This window comes from Castanea sativa, chromosome 6 (genome assembly GCF_040712315.1).
Source record: "Castanea sativa cultivar Marrone di Chiusa Pesio chromosome 6, ASM4071231v1".
In the NCBI taxonomy this organism is placed as follows: Eukaryota; Viridiplantae; Streptophyta; class Magnoliopsida; order Fagales; family Fagaceae; genus Castanea; species Castanea sativa.
In genome coordinates, this window is record NC_134018.1 from 20,534,481 (window position 1) to 20,558,607 (window position 24,127).

Genomic DNA, 24,127 nt, shown 5'->3' on the forward strand with positions numbered 1-24,127 from the left:
TTTTCCCCCTTGAATATATTAATTCTGTTATCATATAATATTATTAATAGAGAATCATTTTTGACACAATTATCATGTGCATGATGTCTTCTGAAAAAATGCATGATCTTTGGTATCTATAGATTGTGTTGCTGATCTTTTAGATAGATCTTAGGAATCTTCTCAAGAATCACATTTTAAAAGAGGTGGACTACTTTCATAGTTGCAGTGCTTTTCTTTTCTTTTTTCTTTTTGAATAATTTAGTTTATCGTAATAAATGGGCAATGATACTCCTACACTCATTTTTTAACATCTGTTTTCATGTTTTAAAATGTGGACATCCCTGCATCAATTGTGGATTTGATGTAAAATAGTGGATGTAAACAAGTGTAAGAAAATATTTTCCTGTAATCTATATCCTGGGTTGTATAGTATGTTCTTGAGCTGACCTTTTTGGAGTGATAAAAACAGAATTTTCGCTTTATATACCATATGTTTTCGTAATTTTTTATGCATTTTAGTCTTTTGTTCTGATATCCATAGTACACTGCCTGTGTGCTCTGGGTTTTTGTAAAGCTTAGTTTTTCTTTCAATGAAACATTATTACTTATCAAAAATGTTTTTGTATTAGTTTGAGAGTGAATTTGAACAATCAATTTGAATGCTATAGAACATTACCATTATTTATTCAATCTTACATTTCCAAGGATGGGTCTAGCAAATTGTGAATTGGGGTGCCAAAGTGAATGTATTGATTTGTTGCTAGGATATATTGAAATATGTCAAAATTTTGGGGGTATAAACATTATTATAAAGGGATTCAAATAAAATTAATATAAAGTTTCACTACTTAAAAAAATAAAATTTAGGGGCCATGGCCCTCACCGATCCTACTGTAAAATTGTCTCCACTTCAATAGCATTCTCATTGACTCTTGATCCTGTGCTGGATTTTTATTTTAGGCCCTTGAAGTTATTGAGCTTGATCAGAAAATACAACTTGTGCATGAGCTTGATGGACATGTTATGAAATGTGTACGTGATCAAAATGGATATCATGTTATACAGAAATGTATAGAATGTGTCCCTACAGATAAAATTGGATTTATTATTTCTGCTTTTCAAGGTCAAGTCGCCTCACTTTCTACCCATCCTTATGGTTGCCTGCATTCAGTATTCTTATTCGAGATTAATTTGCGACATTGGACCATCATCCAAGTTAGGATCTAAATTAACAAATTAGTAGGAACATTAATCTTGGAATAGGGTGTTAATTGTAGAATTTTTATAGTTTAACATTGCATATGCCTCTCTAGTTTAAAGTTGCAGAATTTGTAGTTGAGGGTGCAGATTAGAAATGTGTTCTTAGTTTAGGCGGGATAGTTGTGATTAACTATAGTTTCTTTACATTTACTAGAATTATTGGGTGTGTAGTTTGATGCTGGTGGATGTTATCTCTACAATGGTGAGGTTTTCCCTCACATTATTCTTCTTCTCAGGAGGGATTATATATAGAATTAATTGGAACGTGAATAGGCTTTTAGAATGTAGCATGTGTCATAAGGCTCTTCCCCCCCCCCAAAAAAAAATAATTCTTCTATTTTTTTTTTCGTGAATGTCTATAGTGTTTGAGATTATTACTGAATTAACCTGCTTACATGATGATTGTTATGTTTGCAGTTGATATCATTTCTGCTATTGAATTTGATAGAACTGGGGACCACTTAGCCACAGGAGATCGTGGGGGTCGGGTGGTTTTATTTGAAAGAACTGATACAAGGGATGTAAGTCTGTGAATTGCTAACTTGTTTATTTTGTAAATGCTTTTTTTAGTGTATTTTTCCATTATTTTTTTTAGTTGTTACCATTTCTTAATATAGTCTGTAATATGAGCATATAATATGTAGCATGGTGGACATCGGCAAGAACTAGAGAGGATGGGTTATTCAAATGGGAGACATCCTGAGTTCCGCTATAAAACTGAGTTCCAGAGCCATGAACCTGAGGTATTTTTACTTTTACATGGTCACATATGATTATTGTTTATTTATGTCCCTTTTTCTGCAATACACTTGTCCAAAAAAAAAACAATGTCCCTTTTTCTGCAATATGGATTTTAATAATTTTTTGCAATCTTTGGTTTTCTTTTTGAATTCAGTTTGACTATCTTAAGAGCTTGGAAATTGAGGAGAAAATCAACAAGATTAGATGGTGCCAGGCAGCTAATGGTGCCTTGTTTCTTCTATCCACCAATGATAAAACAATCAAATTTTGGAAGGTGAAGGCACCTTTGAATTTTTGCTCTTGATATCATAAATATACATATTGGATAATCTAGAGTAGCTGAGAAGGTGGTTAACAGTTAAGAGTGAATGAAACATTTGACAAGAAATTTTGTGATGGTTATGATGTTATGGTTACTGCTATGAGGGTCCATTAAGAAGCATAAGAAGACCTGTCTCAACTAGTTATTTATGAGAACATATATAATATGCAGGCATTAGTTTTGGATATATTGGCTAGAAAATGTGCATGGTATTATTGATGGAGGTGATCAGAAATTTTTATTGCATTGAGTCTCAGAAAATAGAATTCAATGCATTGAGATAGAAAAATTGATGTAAAAGGACTTTTTGTATTTTTTATCTGGATGATCAGAAAGAGTGCCTTCTGGACCTTACCATTTTCTTAGGCTTCCTAAGAAAATCTGAAAGTAGGTCACTTGTTGGATTGTTGGAATCTACCCTTCCCCTTCCCTTGGGGCCAAACTCATTGTCAAATAAAAGAAAAGGGACCAGTGAAAACTCCCTACTCTGTAAATAACAAGGACAAAGCTACCTTTAATAATGGACCATTTAACTGTCTAGTTTTTAATCTCTTGATATCTCATAGGACACAGCTCATTAATTAGCCTTTTTGAATGCTGTTCCTCCCTCCCCTCCTTGTTTCAACACACACAGATGTAGTGTGGTAAGAATAAGATTTGCACCGACTATTATAACAACCTAGTGAGCAATAATAGTCCTGAAAATATTAACAGTCTATTTGAATAATGAAGTGGAACTTTCTAAGACTAGTGGTGTTTTCTGTTGCTATTGCTTTAATGTCGGGCAGGTCCAAGAGAAGAAGGTCAAGAAAGTGTGTGACTTGAATATGGATCTTTCAAGAGCCATGGGAAATGGTCCAGTTGTTTCCTCAAGTATATCAGCAAGCTCCAAATCATGTATGGCAAATGGAGGATGTGATGAGAGATCCTCTGGTTATTCAAGCATTGATACTTCACTCCCATCTGGGGGTCTATCGTCCTTACGGCTACCCATGGTAGTTGTACTCAATCTGATATTCTTATTTTCTAGCATCATATGGTTTTGGAGTTGAGAAATAATCTCGCTTGGCAGATATTGTAAGTACGGCATTGTTGCCAGGCTTCAAGTTTATATAGTTTGCTCCTTTAACACTTAGTACATTTGTGACATTCAGGTGACTAGTCATGAGACAAGCCTTGTGGCTAGATGTCGAAGAATCTATGCTCATGCACATCACTATCATATTAATTCTATTTCGAACAACAGGTGCAATTTTCTTACTGATATAATTTATTCTTTAACCCTTCTATCTTAAATTTGTCGTCTGTATTGCATGCCTCCTTTATGTTGCATATTCATGTTGACTTTGTGCTTTTATTTATACTTGAATATGCTTCTGCCTAATTTATGAGTTCCTCATCAATAAGGATGCAAGTTATTCATGTTGATTCACTTCCTCCTAGTATGGTGTGTGAAATGGAAGGCTTTATCAGGCGCTGTTTATTGAGAGAGAGAGAGAGAGAGAGAGAGAGAGAGAGAGAGAGAGAGAGAGAGAGAGAGAGAGAGAAGGATTTTGCTTTAACTTGAAGTCTTTTTCTATGCTGTACTTATGACCTCTTCTTTGTAATTCTTTAGGCTTCTCTGTGTGCGGTACTATGCACTTGGAGTAGTCTATTTCAATATAAGTATCTTGATTAATTAACTTGAAGTATCTTGATTATTTTCTCTTCTTTGTAATTCTTTAGGCTTCTCTGCATGCCTGTAGTGATGTTTGATTATTTTCTCTGGAAATGCATCATATGTATGGCTTTCATGTCCATGACATTCACTAATTACTTATATTCTTTTTTCCCCTTTTTGTAGTGATGGTGAAACTTTTATCTCTGCGGATGATCTGCGAATAAATCTTTGGAAGTTAGAAATTAGCAACCAAAGTTTCAATATCGTTGACGTCAAGCCTGCAAACATGGAGGATCTTACTGGTAGAACCCATGGCATTCTGAGTGGCAAATTAAATGATTTGACTGATCTTTTTATCATTTTTAGTATAAAGGATTTGGATGTGTTACTTATCAAAAAAGAAAAGAAAAGAAAAAGGATTTGGATGTGCAAAAAGAAAACTCTATCTTTCTAATTCTCTCCCCTTTTCTGGGGTGAATGGATGAGAAGACATTTTATTTGTTTCTCATTGAGTTTTGTTGATTATTGAAATGTTGTATTTATGTACACAACTCAATTTCATACATAATTTAAAATGCTAAAGTGATCAAAGAGCTTCGGCATTCTCATTGCTTGAATTTACTTGTGCAGAGGTGATAACATCAGCGGAGTTTCATCCTACTCACTGTAATACGTTAGCATACAGTAGCTCAAGGGGCTCAATCCGTCTCATTGATATGCGGCAGTCAGCGTTATGTGATACTCATAGCAAATTGTAAGCTGTCTATCAGTCTTTTGTCTTGTCTACTTACTTTCCTCATCTTTTATTTGCATCTCGATGCGTAAGCAGTGTTTACTTGTCAAAAGAAAAGAAAGCGTGAGAATATTTTTATATATGTTCACTTCTTGACTTGTAGGTTTTTATAATGCTTTTCAATGGTACAGGTTTGAGGAACCGGAAGTGCTTTTTTCACTGAGATAATTGCCTCAATTTCAGATATTAAGTTTGCTAAAGATGGAAGACATATACTTAGTTGTGACTACATGACCCTTAAGGTTCATATTTCTATTTTTTTTAAGTTCTTATTTCTGTGAATCACAGATGCATTATATCTAGAACTGAACTTCTTAGTGCTGGATGTTTTTTCATGCCATCTGGTATGTGTAGAAGAAGTTAATAGCTTTTTGTTAGCTGTATTTCATCTTTCATTTAAGCAATAGTGCCTTGGTCTCATATGGAATAAGAGTACTTTTCTGCTGTTTTATTAAAAAAATAGATTAGTTTAAAAACTAATTATTCTGATTAAGATTGCTACAGAGGTATTGTAATCCTTTGATCTAGTGAATGAGCTTTGGCTCAAATCACACATCCTCTTCCCACAAGAATGGTTAGAGGTTGAGGTTGTAGGGTCAATACCCATGGGCTGTGCGTGTTAACTTACCAATTAAAAAAGAAAATTTGTAATCCCTTAATCTGCATCAAGTTTGATATTTAATAGAATTGGAATGGAGAAGGAATATTATCATTATATACAATAGAGCATTCTGAAAATAAATTCTAAAGGAAGTTAAAGTGTGTGTGCGTGTGTGTGCTTAGTACAGAACATACTTGTCAACTCAACCTCATAAGCTAATAAAGACTTTAACCTGAAATGGTCCATTCTTAGCTTTCCATAGAAGGCAATGCTAAATCACAAGGCACTATCTGCAAACTATAAAATTGAGATGGGAGCTTTCAACCAACATTAAGGACTTTCTAAACCTTTTTCTGTGCTCTTCCTATGGGGTTTAGGATTTTGAGTGAGATTAGAATAGCTGCCATAGGACTTCATAATCTCATTTTCTCTAAGAGTATTCATTTGGGGGAATTTAAGATCTCAGTGTTCAATATGGAAGTCTTGTGTAAGAAAGAAATAATATCGTATGAATTACTGATCTGAGAATTTAAAGATAGTTTGTGTAAAGGCGATGAATAATTTGTTAGGTTATAACTTGAGTTGAGACATGTAATTAATGTGTTTTTGGTTGAATACTAGCTTTAATTTGGACACTAATTTGTCTTAATCTGTGAAATCATTGCAGAGAGTTCAGTTGAAAATGGTTTTGCCAAGGAACAGGTTCATAATCTCAAAGTCAATCAGAAACCAAATGGGGTTCATGAAGATCATTCTGTTCAAAAAGGGGATTCTTATATGACACTCAGTGGAGATTCAAATGAGTCCGCAAGGTTACCCCTTGTATGTGGAATTGTTTTGATTCTCGAAGTTGCGTTAAAGAGCCAAGCTCTGCACTGAACATCCACAACCAAGGCCAAGGGTATATTCTTTTTATTCTTTTAAAAGTCCGGGGCTATTGCTGCACCGGTATGGTAAATCAGGGTATGATTCATGCGTGGCAATTTTATGATTTACGAATGAGATTCTTCATGTGGACCAGAAAGCAAATTTTTGGGCAGACTTGTTGGCAGTGAGTCCAAAGGAGAACGCCTGGAGCTTAAGATCAGCTTCCATCATTTTGTACTGTGGGGTGTCATTTTTATGGCATCAATGAGATGAGGTAGAGATAGAGATGTACATAAACTAGTGACTGCTTGTAAATATCAGTGTGGTAACAATGTGATGAGTTGTGTGTATTAATTAGTGACTACTTGTAAATATCAGCATGGTAACGGAATAGCCACCCTTAATTTTTTTCCCCCTCCTTGTAATGGAAGGAAAAACCACATGTGATGCGATTGTGCAGGCCTACGAGGAAGTAAACCGAAGTAAAGACCCATTGATGCATTAGGATTTAGATTTGTTAGCTATTGCACCGCACCGTACAATACCTCCTTTAATGTGAGAGACAAAGGTTAAAAATATAGAAGTTAAAACATTAAAAAAATGTGAGAGATGAAGGTTAAAAAAAAAAAGAGTTAAAAAGATTAAAAAGAAAAAAATTGGTCCAAGGGTTAAGATTCTAAAGTGTTTTTGATCTAGACCCTTTGACGTTTTTTAATTTCAGTCCTTACATTTGATTTTTACCACTGTATGAATTTGACATTCAAGATCTAATCGTGTAACTTCAAAATATAATGAGCATGGATTGGAGGTAACCAATCACATTACATAAAGTGCAGTGCATACGAGGTTGAGCGCGTTTTTGGGGGTTTATTTTTTTGGTACAATGCATACAAGCTTGGTAGAAATCTGCAGACTGCTACAAAGTTAGTAAGATACAGTTTAAAGTGGTACCAGTTAAGTAGTTTTGAAAGAGTTACCAATTCGTTTAATAAGTGATCTCTGTGATACATATATTTTTTCAAAGTGATATTCATTTATATTATTCCCTTGAGAGAGAACTATAAAAAAAAAACTAAAAAAAAACCCGAGTTCCGAGTTAGAATAAAACTCGAATGGTTCGGGTATGAAATGGATACAATCATACAGCTTTGTACTCGAGTTTAAGAAAGTCGGGTACTGTTAAAAAGTACTCGAGTCTAAAGAAATTGAGTACTAAGCTGTATGTTTGTACACATATAATGAGGCATACCCGATCCATACTCGAGTTTTTTGGCCTCGGGTACTATAGCAAAGTACTCGCGCCTCAGAAACTCGAGTACAACGGTGCAGTTGTACAACATTGGGGTTGGCATGTCATGCAATGCATTTAGTGGACCCGATACTGTGACACGGTACTCGAGTCCGTTAAACTCGAGTACCACGCTGTGTCAAACACACGTCTTAGACGCTGTACCCGAGCCATACTGGAGTTTAGAGGGCTCGGGTACTATTACACTGTACTCGAGTTCTTTAAACTCGAGTAGTAAGTGCCATACTTATTACTTACACCGACTTCCCTGGTAGCAGCAACCACTACAACTAATATAATGAATGGATAATTAATGGTACTCGAGTCTGTGGAACTCGAGTACCCCTTCACATACTTATTACTTACACCGACTTCCCTGGCAGCAGTAACCACTACAATGGATAATTAATGGTACTCGAGTCTGTGGAACTCGAGTACCCCTTCACAATACCCTCCCCGTCAGCTTTCATCTTTCATCTATTTTTAGTAAGCATATTACTCTCGGCTATCTTTCCAAATTCTGCAAGAAGCTGTCCAACTGTGACCATCTTTCCAACTCTACTCACCTATATTTCCAACTCAAGTCAGAGCACAATTACTGTGTAAGAAACTGGAGGTACTAGTAGTTGGGTCACCATTTGCAAGTCTTTGAGTCTCAGTGTCAGTTCTCCATTCAAGACCAACGTGCTGTCCATTTAACCTTTGGGTCAACACTGCTATGACTAGTAAGTAGAGATAATGGTTAAGTGTTTTGTTTTAGATTGTGTGACCAACGTGCTTTGTTTGCATGAGGCATTTTTGTGCCCCCTACTGAGATTATTTTAACCATGTAAACTGCTGATGTTTACACATCTGAATTTAAGTTTCAGAGCTTGTCTTCATGGACATAAAATTCAAAAGTAGTCTAAAATTTCAACAAAATGCTCTTGTAAGTGATATTTTTTGACATACCAAATAGGACTATAATGTCACATGGGATAATCTGCCATATGGAGTGAGCAAGTCCAGATTTTTATATTCACAATTTTTATACGTTAGAAATAGTTGCAATTGGTGTTTTAATTAACTCAACTAATATAGTATTTGAGCAATAATGTATTTTTATATTCACAATTTTTATTATATGTTAGATAGAAATAGTTGCAATTGGTGTTTTAATTAACTCAACTAATATTGTATTTTATACTCAAATAAGAAATTTTTTACGTTTGAATTTTATCTACACCAAAATAAAAAAACTTAGTGAAAGGCATGCAATTATTGTGTAAAATACCATAAATTTTGAACCCTATCATAGTAGAGACAAAAACATACATTAATTCCAAAATTTTCTAGTCAATTATAGATGTACGACATAATTCCAAACCTCCATTATTCGAATAAAAAAAAGTATCATCAAACTATCCTAGCTTTGTGTCAATGTCCTTATGTTCACCAAAAGAGTTTAATAAAGTAAAGAAACAAATGGGTTTAGATAATTCTGATCAAGACGCTAATACTTTTTGCATTTTTTTATTTCCAATCAAAATATATAAGATTCAAATACATAAATCATCAACTATATATGTATAAAAATAAAAACCTTAACCATAGCCAATGCACACCAACACTAGTAAACCGGATCCTTTTAAGAGTAATGCATCTAGTCTATTTTGCTACAGTAATATTACAGTAATATGTCAGTTTGTGTGGTAGTCCATCGCCTTAGTTATATGGTAATAATAACTCATTGCACAATGTTGTTTTAAATTGACTTTATTATTAATTTTTTTTCTCATTTAAAATGTAAATATGATTGTATTTGAATTGTCAGTTTGATTATGGTTCTAAATTATGTCAAAACACTAATAATTTTTTTAGACGTGATTTGATTTTAAAAACCATTATTTGACAATAAGAGATTTTATAATTTTTTTATGAGAGAAATTTTATAAATTGAGTTAACTAGAACACAGAACTCGATATACTATTAATTGCTTTTATATTTGTCAAATATTCAATTATTTATATGTCTATGATTGAGTTTGAATATAAATTGTTTTTATCATACGCAAGATCTATTGCAAGTGGTTATACATTATGACAACTTTTATATCGTTAATAACAAGTCAGTGATGGATTTTCACTTTTTCTATGTATACTACGATGGAGAGATGTATTATCATGACTTGCATGGGTTGTCATACCAAGGCTCGAACCAAAAGCAAAATTGTGTTAGGGTGAAGCGTGGGATAGGCCTTATGAAATTGCAACGAAGAATATTGAAGGTGATGAGGTTAGACCACTCTAGGCATAACATTTCCATCGTGTATCGAGCACCTCAACGGGTTCTAGACACCCATGTTTTCAACAATTCACTACAATTATCAAGTGGCGCCCAAGTGAAGATGATGTGGGAAATTGTTGAGCAAATGGTGGTGAAAGGATTTTTTGCTTCGGATCTCTATGTCACTGTTGAGCCCACCATAGTAGAGGCTGGGGAGGGTTCACACCACACTGTTTTGGATGGAACTATTGATGAGCACATTGACTCAATACCATTACAATCTTATCAAGGGTGTGCAGAAAACACAGGAGATGAGTATGGTACTGAACTGTGGCAAATATTTCCCCATGCTTCACACATTGAGGAGGGGCAAGGGCCCCAGGTAGTGCATGTAGGAGAGCATTTATCTGATGATGAGCTGCATGGGGGCACATCTGAACCCGAATATGATCACGGACTTGGTGACGATGCAACCCATATTGATGTTACTAGGGATGAGTTTGAGGAGCTTCTAGAAACCATGGGTGAACATGATGATGTTGATCATATCGAGGATGTGGTTGTAGAAGAGAATAGAGACACATGCCCTGGTCCCGATCCTACGCCAGAATGGTTCACCAAAAACACTTGGGATAATATGTTTGATCCATCATCGGTTATGCAAGCAGAAGTATCAAGTTGGACGCCTGGGCAGCAACCAATGAAAGGAATGGTATTTGCGACTAAATTCGCGGTGCGACATGCATTGACTTGGTACGCACTGCGAGAGAATTTTAGGTTTAAAACTGAGCATTCAAACTCAGAGAGGCTTATGGTGAGTTGTGAGGATGATTCCTACCCATAGTCAGTCCGTGCGATCTGTTGCAAGGGAGACAATGTCTAGAAGATCGCAAAATGCAAGGGCCCCCACACGTGCGACAAAATTCAGAATGCTCATGATGGACGGATGATTGATTTGTGTTCCTAGCATATGTACTTGAGCGCTATATACGAGAAGACCCCGCATATAAGATAAAGAACTTACATCACGTTGCTTTGGTAGACTTAAAACACGAAGTATCTCACTACAAGGTATTCTTTAACTTGCATTCTTTTTTCAATACATGGAAGTATAAGCATGATTGTAATTCCCAAAACCCATGAATACTTGATGTTATGAAAAATGAAATTGAATTGAAAAAAAAAAAAAAAGGAATAAAGAGAAAGAAATATTATCTTCATCTTATAGCCTTACAAGTCTTGATTTGTTTTCTTCAACTATAATTATTTGACTTGTATTCATTTATAACATAAATCATTATGGTTCACATACAAGGTTTGGGATGCCAAACAAAAGGCCGTTGCAGCTATATAGGGGGATTTTAAGGAGTCTTATGCAGAGTTGTCGCGTTTTTTGGCAGGACTTAAGGATGCAAGTCCGGGTACAAAGTATAAGTTAAACGTGGACGATAATTATGAACTGGGAACCTGTACATTCAAGTCTGTATTTTGGGCGTTTCGTCCATGTATTATTGGGTTCAAGAACTGTAGGCCTGTGATTAGCATTGATGCAACCCACCTCTATGGAAAATATAAAGGGAAATTGATGATTGCAATGGCAACAGATGCTAATAATAAGATTTATCCACTAGCCTTTGCTGTTGTAGAGAGTGAGATCACAGAGACTTGGGGTTGGTTCTTGGCTTGTATAAGAAGGTATGTTATTGACCGGAGACACTTGTGTGTCATATCTGACAGACACCCTGGGATACAAGCTATCTTCAGAGACACTAATCGAGACTTTTTGCAGCCTCCCATGACAGAACATCGTTACTGCCTTCGTCATCTATGCAGTAACGTCAACACTAGATGGAACAATGAAATTTTAAAGAATCTAGTATGGAGGGTAGCAAGTGCAACCCAGGAGCGAAAGTTCAATGCCACCTTCGATTTAATTGAAAATGTGAACCGGGATGCGCACCAATATCTGAAGGATGTGCCCAAAGAGAAATGGGCTCTAAATTTTGACGAGGGTTACCGTTATGGGGCGATGACTACAAACGTCTCTGAGTGCTTCAATGGTGTTCTAAAAGGTGCTTGTAGCCTGCCCATTACAGCAATGGTGAAATACACATGTTTCAAACTAAATGCTTATTTCGATGATCGTCGCAATAAGAGCATAGAGCAGTTGAATTCAGGGAAAAAATGGTGTAAATATGCCTTGGATATCTTCATGAGAAATAAGGAGAAGGCGGAGCATCACAGGGTGACGAGATTGAGTGCGCAACAACAATCATATCAAGTAGATACACCGCATAATCTAGGGACTGCTGGACATGGGGATCACACACATGGAGTTAATTTGTTGCAAAGAACTTGCACATGTCAGAAATGGAAATTGTATAAGATACCATGTTCACATGTCATTGCAGTTTGTATTAGGTATCGACATGATGCAGAGCAGTACATTGACCAATGCTATAGCGTGGACGCACTGTTTCGGAGCTATGCTCCCGTTTTCCCTATCTTGAAAGATAGATTATCATGGCCAGATCCTAAAGAAACTCGAAGGGTCCACCCTAACCCCTAATTGATTCGAGATAAAGGTCGCCCTGTCTCAACACGAATCAGGAATGAGATGGACGAGGGTGGGAAACGGCCTAGAACCACACCATGGAAGAAGGGCGGGAGGAAGGTGCAATGCGGGTTGTGTGACCAAGAGGGGCATAACTGAAGAACATGCCCTAAGCGGAATGAGGCCCCGACGAGTGGTGGTCTCGCGGACTAGGTACGCTAAGTTGACATCCTTCTAATTCTTGAACGTGCAGAGTACAAACATTTTTTGACTACTCGATATGTACATGCATCTTTTCCTCTCTCTCTCTCTCTCTCTGTCTTAACCTTACCATGCTCATTATCATCTACAAATCATGTACTGTAAGTATTTGCATTGGAAGAGAAAATTAGAGATAATTTTTAAAAGACATACCAATGTGAAAAGACATACCAATGTGCTTCACTTGAATTTTCAAGAAACTTTCATGAGTAAATCTTGCCACAGCAATTGAAGACTCAAAATTTTTGTGTTATATGATGGGTTTGTTGGAAGATGTGGTTCATGCTTCTTTTACTCCTTAATGAATGATGTTCGAGTCTAATAATTTACATAAATGGTTTGATTTGCCATGTTATTGAAGCATATCTAGGATTCAGTGCATGTGAATTTAGGATATTTTTCTCTAGCTAAAGTTAGATCAGATAACTAATAAGATACTATTGGTTCTAGATAGATTGTTACTTCAATTATTCATTTTTGTTCCATTCATCATCTACTTACATAATGTACCTTTATCTGCAGTGGTTTTTAGTGGTATACTTTACCAACTTATCCACTTCAGGTTTTAAATGCACAAACTACATTTATTATTACAGAGAGAAATAGTGAATCCTGTATTATATTGCTGCAGGCAGTCACTATCATTGTAAATGCATGGAATGATGCTGGACATGTTGTGAATCAAATTTATGACATTCTTCACATGATGGGTCGTGATGACATTGCTATTGGAGTTGGGGGTGATGGTGGGATACTAGAAGATGGTACAATACTGCCAAATGTTGGAGGCTATCTTCCTATTATTGAACAGGTGTGAATTTTATGTATAATTTACTAGAAATATCATATGCGTGTAACTTGACATCCTAAAATACATCTTTTATAAGTCATCTGAAAGTATCCGTGTACTATATTGCGCGAATGGTTCTAATTCTGAGTTTAAAAGCTCTAATTCTGATTGGTTATCTTAAAATCCATAATGAATCCGCAATGTAATAATTTACTTATTAAGTGTATGGTCTAACTGTGAGTTTAATATATCAGGGGAATACATCTGTAGGATATCGTAGATATAGACAAACTATTCCTGTTGGTAAAGGAGGGTGATTGGATATTGATTCTAACTATGGAATCCGAAAAGCTTTCCTCCCGCAGGTACTAATTTGGAGAGTAATTTCAATATTAGATGAAATATTTGTTGCTTGTGCTTGTGTGGATCTGCATCCCTATAAATATAGCTTTTTGATGTACTTTCATAATGACGCTCTCCTTGACTCCTCAGTTGATAGAAAATAAGGTATCACAATGTCAATTGAAATGCTCAAATCATTGACTGATTTTCATAGTTGTTGGAACTGATAGGTAGGCTTAGTGTTGTCCCAGAAATCATGTTCTAATAATACACTTAAAATATGTTGACTATTCCTTTGCATTTTGTGGATAAGGCTTTTCCTTGGCTGGGGAAGTTTGTCTCAGTTTCCTGCTTTACTTCTTATTATTTATCCTTTTAACTTTACATTTGTAATACAGAATTTTCATTGAATGTTCTGTAAATGGTTAGTCTCCTTCTGTGCCTTATTACGATTCAAGACTCTTCTCCAACTTGTATTTTGTGCCTTCGCAATCAAGCTGTGTTTTTGGTTATTCCTCTTTAGTTGAAGCCATTTTATAAATTTACATGTAGAAGTCAGCTTGAGCTGGATACGTTGAGCATAAGATACTAAAACTTTATAATTAATGTTTCCGTATATTATAGCTTCTTCCTCATTTTTTAATAGATTTGTTTTTATCCGCTTAAAAAAAGGTGCATGATTTGACTTGGACTTCTCCTTGTTCAATTACAATGCCACATCTTATCCTTGCCTAATGTTTTTGCAGACATGATTCTGAAAATCATTGTGCCACTTTTCATTCTTTTTTAATGTTTTTTTTTTTTTAACATCTTGAGGTACTTGTTAAGTAAAGACATGCTCAATTCAACACTGATTTGAGTCTTACTTTTTCAGGAGACGGTCGGGGAACGGTTGTGATTAGTAGTCGGAACATAAACGGAAGTGATCATTCTTGTCGTGTATTGCCATTAAGCTTGAAAGGAGAAAATAGTTGGGATGCTGAGGATTAGAGTTGAATGGCTAAAGTGGAGCTCAACATTTTGAGTGTTGTGTAATTATGTTATTATATCGATAAAGCCCTACGTAATACAAAATTCCCATTTTTCAATTTAAGAAGCTTGTTTAAAGTTTATTTATTTACTTTTATGAGGATGTTGAGATGTCAGATGCTAAGGAACAAAGTCATAGTTATATCACATTCTGTGGCTTTATCTGGGTAATTTGGCAGGAATATTGCATATATTTTGCTACTTTGTTATGTTGATTGGCAACAATGAATGGGCTCAACAAATTCGGGTACTTTGCATATATAAAGGAGCAGGAGCTTACTAATAATACTGTAAAAAATCAAGTTGATGGTGACAGTTCCGTGAAACTCGAGTATTAATTGGCATGACCCAAGAACTTCGGGCCAATCCAGATTGGTACTCGAGTTTCAATAACTCGGGTACTATTCACAGTACTCAAGTACACGAAGCTCGAGTATCAATCGGCATTATCCCATCAGCAGCTCCAGTGTCAATCCAGATTGATACCCGAGTTCCCTAAACTCGGGTACCAGATTTTCCAGTACTCGAGTGTACCAAAATCGAGTACTAGGTGACATTTTTTTAATAGCGATTCCATGCTGGCATGCCACGGTGGAAGTGTAAAATCCAGTACTCGAGTTTGGTGAGCTCGAGTACTGAAAAAGTGGTATATCCCCAATTACTTCCAAAACAGTGTTTTTTGCCTAAATTTTTTAAAAAAATGTGGTATTGGGCCGATTTGGCCTAATTTTTAAACGTGTGAATAGTGCTGTGGGACCCATTTTTAATATTTTTTTTTCTGAATAAAGTGCTTGTGGGTCTCATGAACAGTACGGCTACAGTGCGTGAACAGTGAAATTGGTCTCCTGCAAAGTGAAATAACGTGCATGAACAGTACCGGTTATTGTTCATGCACGTTGAAAAAAAGAAAAGAAAAAAAGAGGACAAAACGCAGAAAAGCAAAACGTAGCAACAATAATCCGTATCCAAACCGCACCTAAGTAAATAAGAAAAGGGTATGAAGAATAGAACTTGGTGCATAATTCTTAAGCATTTTTTATGCTTCCAAGTATTCTATTTCAGCAACTATTTTTCTATTATGTAAGAAAGTTATCCATCCAGTCCTTTTGGCATAATTTCCTTTGTGACTTTTGAAATGTCAAAGTTGATGTAGAGCTTTGTTGCCCATGTGAATGACAGTAGATAGTCACCTACAAATTTTTTTAATCAGTTAGTCATTAACATTTGTCATGTTTTCATTTAAAGTATATAAGAATAATATCTAATAATTTTTAAAAGAAACACCCAGACGATCAAATATTTAAACTTAGAGGTGAGAAAAACATAACTTTCATTTCACAAAAATGATATAACGCTCATGCTCAACTCATATTTCAAAGATCAAAACCACATCTATATCTCATGCCCAACTGACAAAACACAAAGTAGCAAGGCACGGATTAATTAAGTTTAAAAATAACTTAAGAAACCAAAATGCTCTAAAACAGAAAATGTAGTGAGCTCAAGTACAAGCAAAATCTGGTTTTCGCTTATACTTTACCCAAGGATTTCTATGGGTAATAGTGATCTGCGCAATTATTCTCTCTAGACTCTATGATATATCTACTCCCTTTAATTTAATTTAACTTGGCATGATGTTTCTATGGATTATAGTGATCTGTACAACTTTTCTCATCTCAAAGTCAATCCTCAATGATTTATTGGAACAATTTTTTTTTCATACTTAAGAATGTCCTTCCATTGTTCAAAGATTTCAATTGAAACCAAATAATGAAATCATCTAGCTGAGCTGGTTTTTGGTTTGCACAACATGTGAAACCAAAAAATGACATCTCTTAACCATTAGAGCAGAGATTGCAAACTATTTTTCATGTTGCATCAAATGCTATAGCCTTACTTCCTACTTTTAAAGTCCTACAATAGAAGGTAAGATCCAATTCATGTCTAGTGGAATTTCAAGTGCATTGTATCATGCGTGTGATGTATAACTGGTGTGCTCTATCTTTTACTGCTCTACAGGTGCATGATTTGTGCAAAACATCTTGCTTAGCTACACTATTTAGAAGATTTTAGTTTCAAGTTTAACACTTTTACTACTGCTTTGGTATCAGTTTATGGTTTTTTGGTTTTCTTTCTTAGCTGTGGTGAGCACTTTTGTATGCCTAACTATTCTTAGTGAAACTGCAAAGAGGATCATCCATATAATTGTAGCCATTAATTCTGATTGCTCAAAAAAAAAAAAAAAAAAGCATAGCAATTATAAATTGCAGTAGAGAAAGATGAAAGAAATACTGTAAACGAAGCCTAAGAAAACATTGAAAATATGGGTTGAATTGTAAAAAGTAATGCAGCAATTCAGTGAAAATTTAAATCTGAAAAATGAAGGTTTGGACCACGACTAATAATGCATCCATAACAATGCAGATTTTATGTGATCATTTAGATCCCATAGGGAGGAAAAAAAATTTATATCTTTTAGATGCAAACCCTTGGAAAAAATTTATTATCCTTCTTGCAAGTTCAAGCAAAGCTAAAACACCAACATAGAAAACATATATAGTCGTAAATTTCATGGGTCAAATAATTTAGTTAAGAATTACAACACAACCAATGATTTAAGGAAAAGAAATTTTGAAATATGGATCTATAATATTGCAGACAAAAAAATAAAATAAAGTTTTTCTAGTCCTCTTAACTACCAAAGTTTTGAACCATAAATTAACATTTCATAAAGTACATCACTTTCCTCTACCTAGAAAGAAGGAAAATACATAAAAATGTTTATATCTCATGGAGAGAGAGAAAACAATTAAACCTTCCTAAAGCAAATTATGTTGCTATTTGGCTTGAGGTATCTCTAAAATTAACCTTTCTTGTAACTTTATAAAATCCTAAAATAGAAATTTAGAAAATTTAGTGGCTATAATTATCATGAATCAAATATTGTCAAAAGCAAAAATGGATAACGAACCAATTCCAGTTTATCAGATTGTTTGAAGCTATGGGCGATAAGTTGCAGCCCTATAATAGATAAGATTTTGGTGAGAATCAATTCATGGACATCCAATGTTTTGTCATTTGTTGTTTGATATTCACATGTATTGGACCAGCATATTTGTTCTACCTTAAAAAATCATCAAGCAGAGAGAGAGAGAGCTGATTCAACTGGTTTTTGTGAAAAGGCATTGATTTCTCGGCTTTTGATGCTAAGTATTTTTGGGAAGTATCTAATTAGATTAATCAATAATTTTACCAAGGTCAAAACAGATTATGCCCATCTGCCTTTACTAGGTGCTAGAGCCAATCATTATTTCTCATAAACCATGATAGGGCAACACACCAACAACAATGCATATATAGTAATATAGACATTAAAAATGCCTTTAAGCTAAGTATTGCATTGATGTCAAGACAGCCAACAAATACCAACTGAAGTACTTATAGAGCTATTTTATTCTAAAACCACAACTGCTAACCTTGAGGTAAAAAAGACTTTAATATAAGTATTCAAGATGGCCTAAAGTACCAACTAAAGGTCTCATAGAGTCACTTTATTTCAAAAACCACAGTCGCTAACCTTAAGATCAACATTGACAACATATACTGAAAGAGACAAATATATTGAGGAATGGAACAACAATCTAAATGTATGAAGAAACATTAGCAATAGCAATACCTTCCTTCACCAATTCCTTGCACTTGCATCACCTACGACTAAGTTGAAACCCCATCCTTCAAGACTTGAAGTGTCCCATCTTCTAAACCTTGGTTGCTTCAAGATGATTTAATTTGAAATAGAGTAGTGTGAGAGTTATTCACAACTATAATCAAACACATTGAAGGCAGTCCATTAATAAACAATTGAAACAACACTGTTTGATGACTACCAAAGGCTTTCTGTGGGTATTTAACACTATGGGCTTTTGGTACTTAGTGGTCAAATCTATGATACTTATACTATCTCTTTCCCTATTTTTTTTTTCCTAGAGCCTAGGCCACTGCATAGGCTTGGATCGTGTCCTGCAAGAACCCGCGTTATACTTTTCATACTTCTCTTTTTGATGATAATACAATTTCTGCCATTTCAATCTAAAATAATAATATAACAATCAAAACAGAATTGAACTCCAACTGTTGAACCAAATTTGGTTTACCAAATAGAGAAAATCAGTCACCCCACTAAGCATGTGGCATAGTATTCTTAAATTTCACTTCTAATTTGCAAGTTGTAAAATCTACACTACTAATTAATGAAATTAAATAAATAAAGAATCAAACCCAAAAGAAAAAGAGGAATGAATTCGCCTTTGTTGTTTCCCATCTCAACTGTATATATTTTTATATTCCATGGTCATTGATCCTTATATCCTCACTTTTGCTTAATTCTTCCAACCTAAGCTGTGTATCTGTATAATTGAGTTTGTGCACAAACTTTGAGAAATCATTGGATTTGGAACTTTGCACTGGCTGTCATTCTATATGATATATATATAAAATAAAATTTTGATGTTGTTAATTTTCATAGATGTTTCTTTACTTTTTTATTTATTTATTTAACATTTGCTAACTATTCCATGCATCACACGGGTTAGCAACGCAATGTGGTTATTCACTTGGATTTATACTCCATAACAGAATTTAATAATGAAAGAAATTAGTGAGATATACTCTCTAAAATGCGTGTACTTTTATACGCCGCTGAACTTTAAGTAACTAACAATAAGTGGATCCGGATCCTCTCCATTTCCCTTTGAAATGGAGACTGTCCAGTTGAGGGTCCGGATTTGTTTAAAAACCATCAAGGGTCAATATACTGCCACGTCATTTAAAATGGTTAAAAACTTAACTCAACCACTTCTAACTCTTGTTAAACCAAGGGTAACTCAGCATATTTTTCTCTCATCTGAAATTTCAAAAGTTCAAACTCTCATCTTCAAGGACAGAGACCTCTCTCCATCCCACAGTCCTCACCGTCGCCGGTGCCACCACTTCCTCAACCTTGCTTGCTCAGCCACCGACTGCCCACCTCCAACCATCTCTTTCTCCACTCGCTGCCAACCTTGCCTATCTCTTCTCCCTTTAATTTTTATTTATTTATTTTCCTTTAATTTTTTTTTTCAAATCAGCATGTTGGTGTGTGGGTTGTAGGTTCAGATCAGTTTGCTGAGTTTTATGGTTCAGATTGGTTTGCTGGGTTTTGTGGGTCAGATCGGCGTGAGGTTTGTGGCCAGCGCTGCCTCTTCCGCCGCCGCATCGCTCTTCCGATGCCGCTTCTCCTTAGGTCTCCTCAAGTGCCTGATTTGGACATTCGAACTCGTACGCGTGAAAGCAGGGAGGTTAGTTATTTCACATTCATTATTGTGAAATTGAAATTTTGTTTTGATTGATTATGTTGGCAGTTTTGGTTTTGATTGATTTTTAGATGTAAATTTCTGTGCTTTTGGTATCTGTGATCATCTGGGGTGTCTGATAAAGGTTAATTCTAATTGGGTTTTAGTTTTTTTGGTGTTGGGGTTTTGGTGGTTTGGCTTTTAATCAAGTGGCTCAATTGGTTTCTTTGTCTTAATTAGTTCTCTCTAAGTAAAAAAAATTAAAGGGAGAAGAGTATAGGCGAGGTTGGCAGCGAGTGGAGAAAGAGATGGTTGGAGGTGGGTAGTCAGTGGCTGAGCAAGCAAGGTTGAGGAAATGGTGGCATCGGAGACGGTGAGGACCGTGGGATGGAGAGAGGTCTCTGTCCTTGAAGATGAGAGTTTGAACTTTTGAAATTTCAGATGAGAGAAGAATATGCTGAGTTACCCTTGGTTTAACAACAGTTAGAAGTGGTTGAGTTAAGTTTTTAACCATTTTAAATGATGTGGCAGTATATTGACCCTTGATGGTTTTTAAACAAATCCGGACCCTCAACTGGACACTCTCCATTTCAAAGGGAAATGGAGAGGATCCAGATCCATAGTAAGTCTAGTAGTATAGATCCAAATCTGGCAAAATATTGTTCCAAAGTTAGCAAAAAACAGAGAAATCCACAAATACCGAAAACTGGAATGAAAGACAACACAAACCAAAATTTAAAAAACTGGCACAGGGAAACACACAATCAGTAAAAATAGAAATGCTATAAACCACAAACCATTTCAATTTTCCTTTTTTTCTATGTCTTTAGTACCAACTTTCATGACTCTTCTCAATTTTTTTGGATTGTGTTATTCAATTCCTCTTGCTTTAAAAAACACAACTGTTGGGTCTCAACAACATACAAATAGACCACACATATTCACTCAAGAATTTGAAAGTAACTCAAAAACATCAAACAAACATATAGTAAAGGACAAATAGTAACAATGAATGCAAATATTAATTACATTACAATTCAAAATTTATTTTTTCTTATTTAAACATGATAAGTCACAATCCAAATTGAGTCATGTGAGTTCAGATGTAAAGACAACACTTCAATATTTGCATTCATTAAGGATCTTAATTCTAGCAAGAACCAAAGAAATTAAAATCTAACTATACCTTTTAATTCTCTTATTGCAGAAGTCCCAATGTCTTTATCTGGCATAGGGAAACGGTATTCCGTAACTGGAGGGAGAAACAGAAAAAAAAAAAGAAAAAAAATTCAGAAATTAATTTCAATGGTAAACGAAGGCAAAAAAAAAAAAAAAAAAAAAAAACTGCCAAACAGGAACAAAATTCTAACCAAAAAAACAATAATCGACAAAACCTAAGAAATTGAAAAAATAAATGGGAATGAAGAACTCTCTCCTTCTCTATTATTTCTTTGTTTTTGCCCTCTCCAAACCTAAATCATATATAACCCCAAATTTCAAAAAATCAAATCAAAACCTAAAGTTACCCAAATACCTAAATAAAAATCAATCCTACCAAATTTCTCAAAACTAATTCATATTTCACACCCATACCCAGACCTAAGAAAGAATGAAAACAAAGAAAAACTTACCAGTGGTAGTTCTCTCAATGTCTGTCTCCTTCTCATCTCTATATCGCAAGGTTTATTTTTTTCTCCTTCTCTATCTCTGGATCGCAAGCATCGGTGTTAAGAAAATTGCAAAGGAAGCGAAAAGAACCCTCTCTCTCTCTCTCTCTCTCTCTCTCTCTCTCTCTCTCTCTCTCTCTCGGCCTCTCTCTGTTTCATCGCCCCTTCTCTCTATCTTTGTCTCTCTATTTCTCTTTCTTTTCTCTCGAGCTCTCTCTCCTTTCTCCATGTACCCATCTTTGTTTTTTGTTTTTATTTTAAGCGGTTAGTACCCTTTTATACCAAGAAGGCTCCAACAATGTTTTAACACAGTGGAACATTATAGTTTATCACTTTTAAACGGTGTTGTAGCGTTATGGCGTTACCAAACAATGTAATTTATCGCTTTTTTAAGTTATATATGTCTGAATTTTAGATAGGCAGTTATTTTATTTGTCAACACCTCCTTAATTGTAGGAATCCACTTTCTCTTAGCTTCTGCTATTATATATACTAGTGTTTAACCCGCGCAATGCGCGGGATCATTTTATGTAATAGAAAACGATCAACATAAAAATACATTAAAATTCGTCAAGTGCACGTTGTACAGCCCCTCATTTGTCCCATACTTGCAAAAATTCTATCTATAAAATACAATAGAAAATATCACTCCCTTCATATGTTACAATAGTTTTCATCTAGAAACAAAATATCAAGCACATGATATATATCAAGCAAGAATAAGATTTTAGATGAAAAATATGAAACAATTCTCATAAAATCTAAAGTTATGTATTACAATGTCCTTAAATTTTTTTTTTTTAAAAATAATTCCGGCAAACATACACAAAATAAAATAATAGATGCAAGAAACCATTGTTTGCAAGGGACTAAACTTAATTTTGTGGTGGGTATATATTACAAAGCAATTTGTTGGGAATTTTCTTGCATTCAACTCTATATACCTGCAAATAAAAATACAACCTAAATAAAATCACATATTTTCATGCAACAATAATTGCACAGTTCCAACACTACTTTATATATATATATATATATATATATATATATATATATATATATATATATATAACACACACACACCAAATAGAAAGGAAGAAACCAAAAAATTAAAACAATAATATATAAAAAAGAAATAGACATTCCCTCAGTTCCCCACTCTTGGTCTGTATTGAATCTAATTTAAGGAGATGACAGACATCATCAAATAATTTGCCACCAACAATTGTTTCAAAGGGGAACCCAATCTGGAATTCTTGGAATATATTTTTAGCATTGCCACTAATCGGCTAATATCAGTCAGTTACATTCAAACTAACTAAATTCATACATGCATTAAAGAATTAAACCTAGTATGTAAACATTATAAACTGGAAAATCAATGTGTATATAAATAATATCAAGGAAAAATACTTGTAAGCTAAAGTATCTCTTAATTAGCACACAGACGCAATGCAAATAACTCAAAATTCCATTTATACACTTCTTTGATTATGGGATTAAACCTAAGGCATGAATGAAAGGGAAAAAAAAAAAAAAAAAAGACACTTGTTCTGAAAATGACCAACCTGGCATCAACTCATGATTTAGAAAAAATGATAACTGAAATCTTATAAGTTATAACTAATGTAGATTTGGTTCAAGGTTTTTCTGAAGGTTGTGGGTTTAAGAGAATATAGTTATTGATCCTCAAGAAGCTTACATGGTAGTAATGATTACATTGTCTTTATTAGCTTTAATATGAATATCACAATTAACATACTCTTGTAAAAGCTCAAACTCATCATCTTTGAGAAACGACAACTTGTCTAAAGGCATTGCTTGCATTGCTATGACATAATAAACCACATTTTGGAATAATCAAAATCATCTAACTCAAAATGAACTTTAACATTCTGGATTATTGATTTTTTACACTCAATTTATGACAAAGTTCAACACTAGGGGATAACCATAAGCACCGACCCCTTTTAAACCGAAGCAATTTTTACATAATCACAATCATACTTCACTACACAAAATATTTCACACCTGAAAACCAAAGCCAAAAAAAATCAATTTTGAAGTTGAAAATAAACTTCCAACCTAGACTCCATGTGGCCACCACAATTTTTTAATAATGCCTGGCCTTTGCTCTACCAGTTGCACTATTTGGACTTAAACCACAATAGCCAAGTATCAAAATAATCTAGAAAAATACATCTAGACAAATATCATTCATCCACCAATCTTAGAAAAAACTGACAGATATACACATGTCTGATAAGCTCCGGAAGAAACAGCTTGTCCTTTGTATCTACACAAATAAAAAACCCAATTTCTATTATATGAAGCAATAAAATTCCGTTTTGCAATCAACCATTGTATAACCTTG

At 34.7% G+C, this 24,127-nt stretch overlaps 1 long non-coding RNA gene and 1 pseudogene across 1 annotated transcript; one reads left to right on the forward strand and one right to left on the reverse strand.

Moving 5' to 3' along the window:
- Positions 1-854: 854 nt before the first annotated feature.
- LOC142639617 (serine/threonine protein phosphatase 2A 55 kDa regulatory subunit B alpha isoform-like) lies at positions 855-6,238 on the forward strand (annotated as a pseudogene).
- Positions 6,239-15,689: 9,451 nt separating this feature from the next.
- Positions 15,690-22,694, reverse strand: LOC142638023 (uncharacterized). Its single transcript, XR_012844960.1, has 4 exons — positions 21,718-22,694; positions 21,273-21,338; positions 18,433-18,528; positions 15,690-15,946 (listed from the first exon to the last, which is right to left on the reverse strand). It is a non-coding gene; the product is annotated as an uncharacterized LOC142638023 (long non-coding RNA).
- Positions 22,695-24,127: the final 1,433 nt, after the last annotated feature.